This window comes from Myotis lucifugus, unplaced genomic scaffold, assembly GCF_000147115.1.
Source record: "Myotis lucifugus unplaced genomic scaffold, Myoluc2.0 scaffold_492, whole genome shotgun sequence".
NCBI lineage: Eukaryota > Metazoa > Chordata > Mammalia > Chiroptera > Vespertilionidae > Myotis > Myotis lucifugus.
This window is the reverse complement of record NW_005871540.1, coordinates 105,879-116,595: the sequence shown is the minus strand read 5'-3', so window position 1 is coordinate 116,595 and position 10,717 is coordinate 105,879. Positions and strand designations below refer to the sequence as shown.

The 10,717-nt window shown below is 43.3% G+C and overlaps 1 pseudogene; it reads right to left on the bottom strand.

Moving 5' to 3' along the window:
• Window positions 1–10,130, bottom strand: part of LOC102418197 — a 16,204-nt pseudogene extending 6,074 nt beyond the window's left edge.
• Between the last annotated feature and the right edge of the window lie 587 nt (window positions 10,131–10,717).

Genomic DNA, 10,717 nt, shown 5'->3' with positions numbered 1-10,717 from the left:
ATAACGACTGCTGGCTTAGGCCCGCTCCCTGGTGGCAGAGGGCAGGCCCAATCCCTAGGTGCAGCGCCTGGTCAGGCTCAGAGCAGGGCTGATTGGGGAGTTGGGGCGCCGCCCCCTGTCACACACAAGGCAGCGTCGATGGGGAGGTTGCGGCGCCACCCCCTGTCAAGCACAGAGCAGGGCCGATCAGGGGGTTGGGGCGCTGCCCCCTGTCACACACAGAGCAGGGCCCATCAGGGGGGTTGGGGCTCTGTACCCTGTCACACACAGAGCAGGGCTGATCAGGGGGTTGGGGAGCTCCCCCCTGTCATGCACAGAGCAGGGCCGATCAGGGGTTTGGGGAGCTCCCCCCGTCACACTCAGGGCAGGGCCGATGGAGAGGTTGCGGCTCCACCCTGTCACACACAGAGCAGGGCCCATGGGGAGGTTGGGGCACCACACCCTGTCACACACAGAGCAGGGCCGATCAGGGGGTTGGGGAGCTCTCCCCTATCAGGCACAGAGCAGGGCCGATCAGGGGGTTGGGGCGCCTTCCCCTGTCATGAACAGAGCAGAGCAGGGAGGTTGTGGCCCCGCCCCCTGTCACACACAGAGCTGCAGGGCAATCAGGGGGTTTGGGCACTGCCCCCTGTCACGCTGCTCCAGGGGCCAGGAGGCCTCGCTGCTCCGCTGATCCCAGTGCTGGGAGGCCTCACTGCTCTGCTGATCTTGGTGCTGGGAGGCCTTGCTGCTCCGCTGATCCTGGTGCTGGGGAAGGCATATTACCCTTTCACTATATATAGGGATAGAGGCCTGGTGGGGGTCCTGTTTGGGTGCCTGGCCAGCCTGGATGAGGGGATGATGGCTGTTTGCAGCTGGTCACACCACTTCAGGGTGGGGTTCCCCACTGGGGTGCCTGGCCAGCCTGGATGAGGGGATGATGGCTATTTGCAGCTGGTCACACCCCCTTCAGGGTGGGGTCCCCACTGGGGTGCCTGGCCAGCCTGGATGAGGGGATGATGGCTGTTTGCAGCTGGTCACACCCCTTCAGGGTGGGTTCCCACTGGGGTTCCTGGCCAGCCTGGGTGAGGGGCTGAGGGCCGTTTTCAGGCTGGTGGGCGACTGAAGCTTCCAACCTGTCCGTTTTTTCTTTTATTCTGGGATTTATTTACCTTCTATGGCTGTCACTGGAGCTGAAAGCCAGCTTTAGCTCTGAGGCCGGCTCCAGCTTGAGGCCTCGGCTGCTGAAAGCGGGTATCTGGTTTGTTTGGGTTCTATCATTGTAACACTGTTTCGATCCTGCTCGCTCCAGCTCTGATGGCTGAAAGCAGGTATCTGGGTGGTGTTTTTGCTTCTATAATTGCAACAATGTTTCTTAAACTGCAGCTCAGAGCCCAGCAGCGGAAGGCGGGGAACCTTGGCTTCCTCCATCATGGAGTAAGCAAGCCTCCTGTTCGCTTCACTGCCCGGCAGCCGGCCGCCATCTTGGTTGGCAGTTAATTTGCATATTGCCCTGATTAGCCAATGGGAAGCGTGTCGGAGGTACGGCTAATTACCATGTTTCTCGTTTATTAGATAGGATTTATTTATTTATTTATTTATTATTTTAAAAAAATATATTTTATTGATTTTTTACAGAGAGGAAGAGAGAGGAGTAGAGAGTTAGAAACATCAATGAGACAGAAACATCGACCAGCTGCCTCCTGCACACCCCCTACTGGGGATGTGCCCGCAACCCAGGTACATGCACTTGACCGGAATCGCACCTGTGACCCTTCAGTCTGCAGGCCGATGCTCCATCCACTGAGCCAAACCAGCCACTCCCATTTGTCTATTTAAAGTCACTAAATATTTTTATTTTTATATTTTTTCTTTTTTATTGAATTTATTGGGTGACACTGATTAACAAAATTATACAGGATTTAGGTGTACAATTCTATAACACATCATCTGTACACTGTATTGTGTGTTTCCCTCCCAAAGTCAAGTTTCTGCCCATTACCATTTATCCACCCTATACCCTCCTCCACCTCTCCTCATCCCCTTCCCCTCTGAAATCATTACACTGTTGTCTGTGTCCATGAGATTTTCCCTTTTTTTCTCAATCCCGCCACTCCCCTCTTCCCACTAGATCAAGGCATCTTCTTTGTCAGTTTGCCCTTAGAATAAATGAGCTATTCTGTGATGGGTAATTTGTGGAAAGTCAGGATGGAAAACTGACTGTTCAAAGAGTCTATTTGTAGCATCATTTACCTAAAATGCTTTCTAAGCTTCTTTGTTACTTTGGATTATTTGTTTAGTTTTGTATTTCCACAGACCTGTTAGCCCAACCACCTACTCCTTTGCCATTTGATGCCCCCTTTTTCCCACATTACAGTGCATGTGCTTACTATGATATCTCATCTAAGACCTTGTTTTCTATGACCTATGATTACTGATTAATTTTAGCGGATCCACTAATAACTTTGTTCTTGGATTATTTGCTTAGTCATTCATTTGCCACATAGCTACCCACCCTCCAACTCTTACTTGCTCTCCAGCTTTCTACTTTGATTGTTTGGCAGTTGATGCCTAGTTTTCTTCATGTTACCTTGCATGCCCTTTGCGGCATCTCTTCTAAGAGCTTATTCTCTATGAGCTATCACTTCTGATTAATTATTAGCATTATTATCTTAGAAACTTTGGTCTTTGGGTCACTTGTTTAATCTTATTCTGGACAGACCTATTCACCCTCTCACTTCACTCACCAACCAGCTTTCAACTTTGACTGTTTGCCATTTGATGCCTGGTTTTTCCTCCCCATTGCTTTGAATGCCTCAATTAAGAACTTATTTTCTATGACCTGTTATTCCTGGTTAATTTTTAGCAAATTTGTTTTTGAGACTTTGGTCTTGATTCAAGCTACTTTTCCTGTATCTTATTCTATCTATCTATCTATGTATCTATCTATCTATCTATCTATCTATCTATCATCTATCTATCTATACTTTTCTATATAATCTCTACATAACAATCTTTATAATATATATTTATATATATATATATGAATGTATAAAGATTAATGCTTTTATAACTCCAATATTTATTTCCCATATAATCTTGTTTTTTTAATTCTTTATTATTTAAAGTATTACATATATCTCCTTTTTCCCCCATTGGCCTCTCCCTGGTCACCCCCCAAACTCACAATCCCTCAACCCCCTAGTGTCTGTGTCCATTGGTTATGCAGACTGGTGCAAACACTGTGGAAAACAGTATGGTGCTTCCTCAAAAAATTAAAATGGCACTCCCATTTGACCCAGTAATACCACTTCTAGGATTATATCCCGAGAAATCAACAACACCAATCAGAAAGAACATATGCACCCCTAAGTTCATTTTATAATAGCTAAGATTTGGAATCAGCCTAAGTGCCCTTCAGCAGATGAGTGAATTTAAAAATGGTGGTACATCTACACAATGGAATACTACGCTGCTGTAAAAAAGAAAGAACTCTTACCATTTGCAACAGCATGGATGGATCTGGAGAGCATTACGCCAAGTGAAATAAGTCAGTTGGAGAAAGATAAATATCACATGATTTCATTCATTTGTGGAATATAATGAACAACATAAACTGATGAACAAAAATAGATCCAGAGACAGAGAAGCTTCGAACAGACCATCAAACTTCAGAAGGAAAGGTGGGGGGTGGGGGGTGGGGGAAGTAAGAGATCAACCTAAGGATTTGTATGCATGCATATAAGCATAAACAATGGACACAGACACTAGGAGGGGTGAGGGCATGTTCTGAGGGTTGGGGTGGCCGGGGAGAGGTTAATGCAGGAAAAAGGAGACATATGTATAAACAATAAAGAATTAAAAAAAATTTTTCTTATGACCCCCTGTACCATATATGCTTGCACAATATTTATGTTAATAAAATTAAAGAAAAAATTATTTTAAAAAAAGTGATTGTCTTAGCCCTGGCCAGTGTGGCTCAGTTGGTTGAGGGTCGTACTGTGCTCTGAAAGGTTCCTATTAGACTCCCGGTGAGAACACATGTCCCTGCACAAGAGGCAACTGGTCAATGTTTCTCTCTCATACAAAATTTTTCTCTCTCCCTGTCCATCCTCTCTCTTTGATATTAATAAAAACGTATTTTAAAAATAAATATGAATAAATAAAAATAAAAAATAGAAATAAACTGATTGGCTTGAAAATACAGTATATGCACACACACATTATTTATATAGACTTTTATCTCTAATATCACATCAGTACATTCAGAATCATAAACATTTATTTAAGCACTAAAGAATTAAGTATGCATTTGTTTATTCTGTAAAGCTTCAAATTTAGCAAATGCAAATGTAAACAGTGATTTCAAGTCTTTAGTCAATCAACCCTACCATACACACAGAAATGCCTTTCCCTAGAATATTCAGTCTAGATTCTACAATTTAGCAAGCTTTTCTCTTATTTCTATATTTTACAAGTAAATTGTGAGATCTATGAGAGTATGGCCACTATTGCATTTAGTTCATGTTCGGAGCTTAACAATATTTGTATGTGAGATAAAAATATTTGCCAAAAAAACTGGAAAGCTTTCATAAAGTATGGAAATAGATGTGCTCACCCTTAATTTTGTCTGTAATGGAGAAATATAGTTTTCAAAAAATATAGACTTTTAACTTGATTATCTACCCTTCAACAAGATTTTAGGCCTTTAAAACTGATGATTTATAAGCCCTTAGTGAAGCAATGTAATCGTTAAAAACTTCGAGTTATAGGTTCCTATCTGAGACAGACTCATATTTCTCCATTGTCAAAGACTCCTTCAGGTAGTATGGCAAAACAGTTTAATTTTTAAATAAGAAAACTGAATAGAAACAAATGGAAACAATTTCCCCAATGGTCTATAGACATTGTGCTAAAAATATGTAACTCCTCAATTTACATTTGTGCTTTGATGAAAATATTTAGTGAGATTTCTAATGCATTTATTGAAGAAAAAAATTATAGTAAAATTGATATGTAGGATAAATGGACAGAGCCACTGCCCAGAGGATTTTTAGGGGAGTTAAACTACTCTTTACAATACTATAATGGTGGATACATGACATTATAAATTTGTCTAAAAATCACAGAATATACAATGCCAAGAGTGAACCATATTATAAACTATGGACTTTACATAATAATAATAATTCAGTATATTTTCATCAGTTGTAACAAATATACTTCTCTGCTGGGGAATGTTGACAATAAGGAGGCTGGGCATATATGGGAAATCTCTACTTAATATTGCTGTGGACCTAATACTCTTCTAAAAAATGAAGCCTATTACAAAAAAACAAAGAAGAATGGGTATGTGATTGCTGATGGAACTCCTCAGTGCTTTAATTTGGGGTCTCTAACTTCCTGCAGTATCCCATACTAGTGTGCCCTAGGGTTGAAACTAACCTTATAATTTAAGCATTTCTGTAATATAGGGTGTCCCACAAATGTAAACACAGTTTGAATCATTATTAACTCCAATGGGATAAATCTGAAAAGAAAGAAACATCAATTGAGCTATCAGAAAAAAGTTTGTATACATTTTTTGGGGGGAACACCCTCCCTGTGTTTGTGAGATTAAAAGGTCATTATATATTACTAGAGGCCCATGCACGAATTTTGTGCAAGGGGCTTGGCCCTCGCAGCCCCGACTTTGTTTGGAAGGTTGTCTGGAAGGACATCCAGAAGGTCATTTGGCTGTCCAGTCTAATTAGCATATTATGCCTTTATTATTAGAGAATATTTAATCATTTCACTTATAAAAGACAAATTCCTCTCAATATTTATACCAACTCATCTTCCAAAGCACTGGGAAATTTAGGAATTCATGCTGCCAAGTAAAAACATAGCTTACTTAGTACTTCATTCAGAAATTGACCCCACTTCTTCTGGGAACAATTGCAGGCAAAAGTCAAAATAGAGCACATAGACCATATTTTTTACCCTCTCCATGAATGTCATTTGGTCACTTAATTCTGAAAAGACAACAGGTACGTGGGATGGAGGGAATGGAAGTCCTCCACTGTACTTTTCAACTTTATAGCAAGGAGAGAAGCGGAGACTGTACACAAAAGGTATTTTAAGTAGCTCAGCCAGCAGCTCACCACAGGGTCCAATGGCATCTGCAAGAACGACATCAAATCTTGATTCCTGTAGTTTTGTCATAAGTTTCTTATTAAAAACAGCATCTTTACAGAGCTTTCAAACAAAGTCAGAAACTTCCCAAAACATTTCTTGCATTAGTGAAATATGTGTCCAAAACGTATCTTTTGGCATATCATATGTCCATTTATTGATCAACTGCATGAAAAAAGAAACCATACCATCTTTTGTTAAAGATGTAGGAAAAACCTCAAATTGAATAGCAGATGGTTTATTGGGATCAACAAGAATTGAAGCTGAAGATGTCAGAACAGTCACTTCATGACCTCTCTGGACAAGTGCATCCAGGATGGTCTTCATGTTGATCCAGTGGCTGTATTCTGTGGGCCACACCAGCACCTTTCCAGAACTCCCAGGGCTGAAGTGACAACTCAGCTGTAGCAGCAGCAGAACTGAAATCACTTCATAGGCATCCTGGTGGGAACATGATTCTTTTATCTTTTTTTAAAATTTAATTTTATTGTAAAGTATTACAAATAGTAGTGCATATGTCTCCTCCCCCCCCCTCCCCATTTATCTCCTCCCGGCCTCCCCTACAGCCCGACACATGCCCTCACCCCCACCCCTAGTGTCTTCCGTCTATTGGTTATGCTTATATGCATGCATACAAGGTGATCTCTTACCCCCCAACATCCCCTGCCTTCCAGCTGTAGTTTGACAGTCTGTTCGATGCTTCTTTGCCTCTGTATCTATTTTTGTTCATCAGTTTATAATATTCTTTATATTCCACAAATGAATAAGATCATGTGTATTTATCTTTCACTTATTGGCTTATTTCACTTAGCATAATGCTCTCTAGTTCCATCCATGCTGTTGAAAATGGTAAGAATTCCATCTTTTTTACAGCAGCGTAGTATTCCATTGTGTAGATGTACCACAGTTTTCTAATCCTCTCATCTGCTGTTGGGCATTTAGGTTGTTTCCAAATCTTAGCTATGGTAAGTTGTGCTGCTTTGATCATAGGGATGCATATATCCTTTCTGATTGGTGTTCTGGGTCAAATGGCAGTTCCATTTTTAATTTTTTTGAGGAAACACCATACTGTTTTCCACAGCATTCCTTTTTCTCGGCATCCTCTTGTCGTTTGTTGATTTGTTGATGATAGCCATTCTGGCAGGTGTGAGATGACACCTCATTGTTGTTTTGATTTGCAATTCTCAGATGATTAGTGACTTTGAGCATGTTTCCATATGTCTCTTGGCTTTCTGTATGTCCTTTTGTTTTCAAATGGCTGATCCCTTTTACCATGGCTCATGCTTATGTCCAAAGAGAAATCAGTCAGGAAGCTAAAATATAAATCCTCCATCTGAAAGGAAAAACAGTCATAGCATTTGGAGCACAAGTGGAAAATGCAAAAGGTAGATGACTAATTAGGCAATGATGATGCACAAAAACATGTCATACTGTTCTTGTCATAGTTATTAGATTCAACATAAAGATACACAAACAATATTTATTGATTGATGGATAGATTCATTGAAACTAGCTCATGTTTAATTGTGATATTTTAAATTGGACAAGTGCCCTAGCTGGTTTGGCTCCATGGATAGAGCATTAGCTTATGGACTAAAGGTATCAAGTTTACTTCAGGTCAAAGGCACATGCCAGGGTTATGGGCTCGATCACAGTAAGGGATGTGTAGGAGGCTGCCGACCAATGTCGTTTCTATCTCTCTCTTTCCCTTCCTCTCTGAAATAAATAAAAATATGTTTCAAAATATAAAATTGGACAACTGTTTTGACATCTGCCCCTTCCCCCATTTTTAGTTTCTTTAAAGTTGCAAGAAAACAGTAACCAATCACAGGTTTAATGGATTTAATAAATTTACCCCTTTGGTTCCTATTTGCAGCACCCAATATTCCCTTGAAACACCAGACAGATTCGATGGTGGACAACAGTAAGTTGCAGACCAATAAGTTTCAGCTGAGCATTTTGTATTGCAGTAGCACTCATCCCAAATGGTACCTCTTGTAGTTGGGCAACTTCAAATGTACCAGTTGAAAAAGCTTTTTCCCTTCAAGGGGAAGAAAAATCACTCCTCAAAACCTTGCAGATATGGCTGTGTGGTCTTTCCTCCTGTTCCATGTCTTCAGGATTTATTTTGTGTTATTTTTTTGCAGTGGAGCAAGAGACCAAAACCTAACCTGAGTGACAAGAAACAAGATAGTCATGGCTATAAAGGCAGTGACCAGGAAAAACTGAGGTGCTTCTTTACCTCCCACATCCAATATTTGTGCCGCACAGAAAACAACAAAAATAACAGGTCCACTAATTACAACACCTAGAATTGCAACATCCATTCATCCAAGAGTGGTGGAAGGCAGGACAGTGAGGTGGGATGGAAAATGGCTCAGGGAAAATAAGTATTCAAATCAGTCCATGGGGTTTGGCAGATGCTAGTAAAGAGCTGCAGAAGAGCTTGTGGTCCTTTCAGACTTACAGGCTAAAAATCCACATGGTGGTGTCAGGAAGATTGTACCTTATGTGCACCAGAGACAAAAAATCCAATTCCTTAGAAGGGAAGATGCAGACTGCCCTTGGCCAAATGGGTCCTGCCTTCCTTGGTGGGGGAGATGAACAAGGAAAGAGCTGAAAAGCCTCCAAACCCACTCATCCCGTCTGGATGGCAGGTAGCTCCGTGTCCTGCAGACGCCTTCAGTTTGGTAGGCGATGGATGCGGTGAAAAAACTTCTCTGCAGAGGCTGAGCCACTCAGGGAAGACTGCAGGCAGCCACTGCTAATGTGCCAGGAGGCCCCATAACATGCTGGACCGTTAAAGAGTCTAACTCTTGTGGGGCTGACAAAGACAGCAGTATCTTCACAGCTTTCTGGGATTGCCTGTCCTAAGGGTTTTGTGCTCTCTGCATCTCTTAGTTCCAAACGTTTCAAAGGGATGTGTAGGGCATGAGGCCCACAACACATGCCCACCTCCACTTGAGGCCTCTCGGAGTGGGGTGACCAAGAATCCGGAAATCGCTTATTGTGGTTTAGTCGGTGACAAATACTTGATCTCCTGGGCTCAGCAACTGCAGGAAGTGCCGCTTACAGGGGCTGAGAAGCCAGGGAAGGCTTTGCTCCAAGTTTTGCAAGTCTGAAGGCTTCCAAGGGCAACAGGCTGCCACTGTCCGAGAGGCCCAGCCCTGCAGCGATCTTCAACACTTTTGGCCTCTGCAGGCAGCCAGGACCCCGGGTAGGACCCAGCACCCTGCCATCCGCGCAGCTGGAGGGAGCAGAGCGAAGACCCAGCCATGTCAAGGCCCAGTGTCATAGTGGTAGATTGCGTTTTGGCCCTTGAAACATGTGACGCTGGCCAACACGAGAGGCTGGTGGGCTAGCACCAGCCCTGAGGGAGGCATCTTGACCAGGTAGCAAATGGGCACGTTGTCTGAGCAACCGGCAGCTGGCCAGGGAGCACCCTGGGTCTGGAGGGCGTGGCTGACGTCAGGGGGGATCATCGGGCACGAGCTCCAGGCAGAACCGAGCAGGCGCAGGTGCAGGTGCTAGAGGTGCCCCCCGCAACCCTCCTCACTCCCCTGTTAAGACCCTGGCCTGGAGGACTCATGGGTCACGCAGTGCCTAGCGGACCAATTAGCTGCTTTCTACTACGTCGTAGTCCACAAGGCCAAGGCCGCCTGCACAGGCTGCTGCCAGGTGCAGAGCAATGGGCAGTGGAGCCCACTGCAGCCAAGGACTAGCAAGGACGCCATTGTCGGCTGCAGCTGTGGGCGCTTGCCCAGCTCAGAAGCACTACAGCCTGCTGAGCGCGGAGTCTCACCTCGGGGCCTGGAGGCTTGGGTGCCAGGCGGCCCAGGAAGCAGCTGCTCTGGCTCCTGCTGCGTTGGAAGGCCGCTGCCAGCCTCTGTGTCCAGGGACTCAGTGCCTCCTCCCCCTGGGCCGCTTGGGCCCTCTAGGTAAGTACTTTCTGGCAGCAAGGCGGCCTCTTCCCGCATAGATTCCTATGCTTGGTAAATATTTCGTGGGTAACAATTTACTGACTCAGTTTACCTTTACCTGAAATCAGGGCCATTGCCATCCTTGATATGTTATTGGCCATTTCTACTTCTGTGAAGTGGCTGTTCATATCCTCCGTGTATTTCCATCCTGGGATATTTGTCCTTTTTGTTGTGTTTTGTAAGGTTTCTCACTCTACAATGATTACCAACCTTTATCAGTTATCCGTGTTACATAGTAGATCTGAGGAAAATGAAGCTTATATGTATGATTTAACATTATTACCTACAATGATGATGTGTATTTATGTTTTCCCTTTGAAATGATTTCAAATATCTAGAAGAGTTCTATGGAAATTCAGTGAGAAATGTGCCCTGTAATTCCCCAGCAATAAAGTTTTCATTTGTTTCTAAAATGAATTCATGCCTTAGGCTGGACAATATTTACTATGAGACTCTGATGATGGTCTTCTTGACCAATAAAGACAGGAATGATTTTCTCATCTGGACCCCTGCAATCCTGGTGTGTATGTTTTAGGACAGCCTTGAGAATCCTTGTGACTTGATTTTCCTATTTCCATAAAATT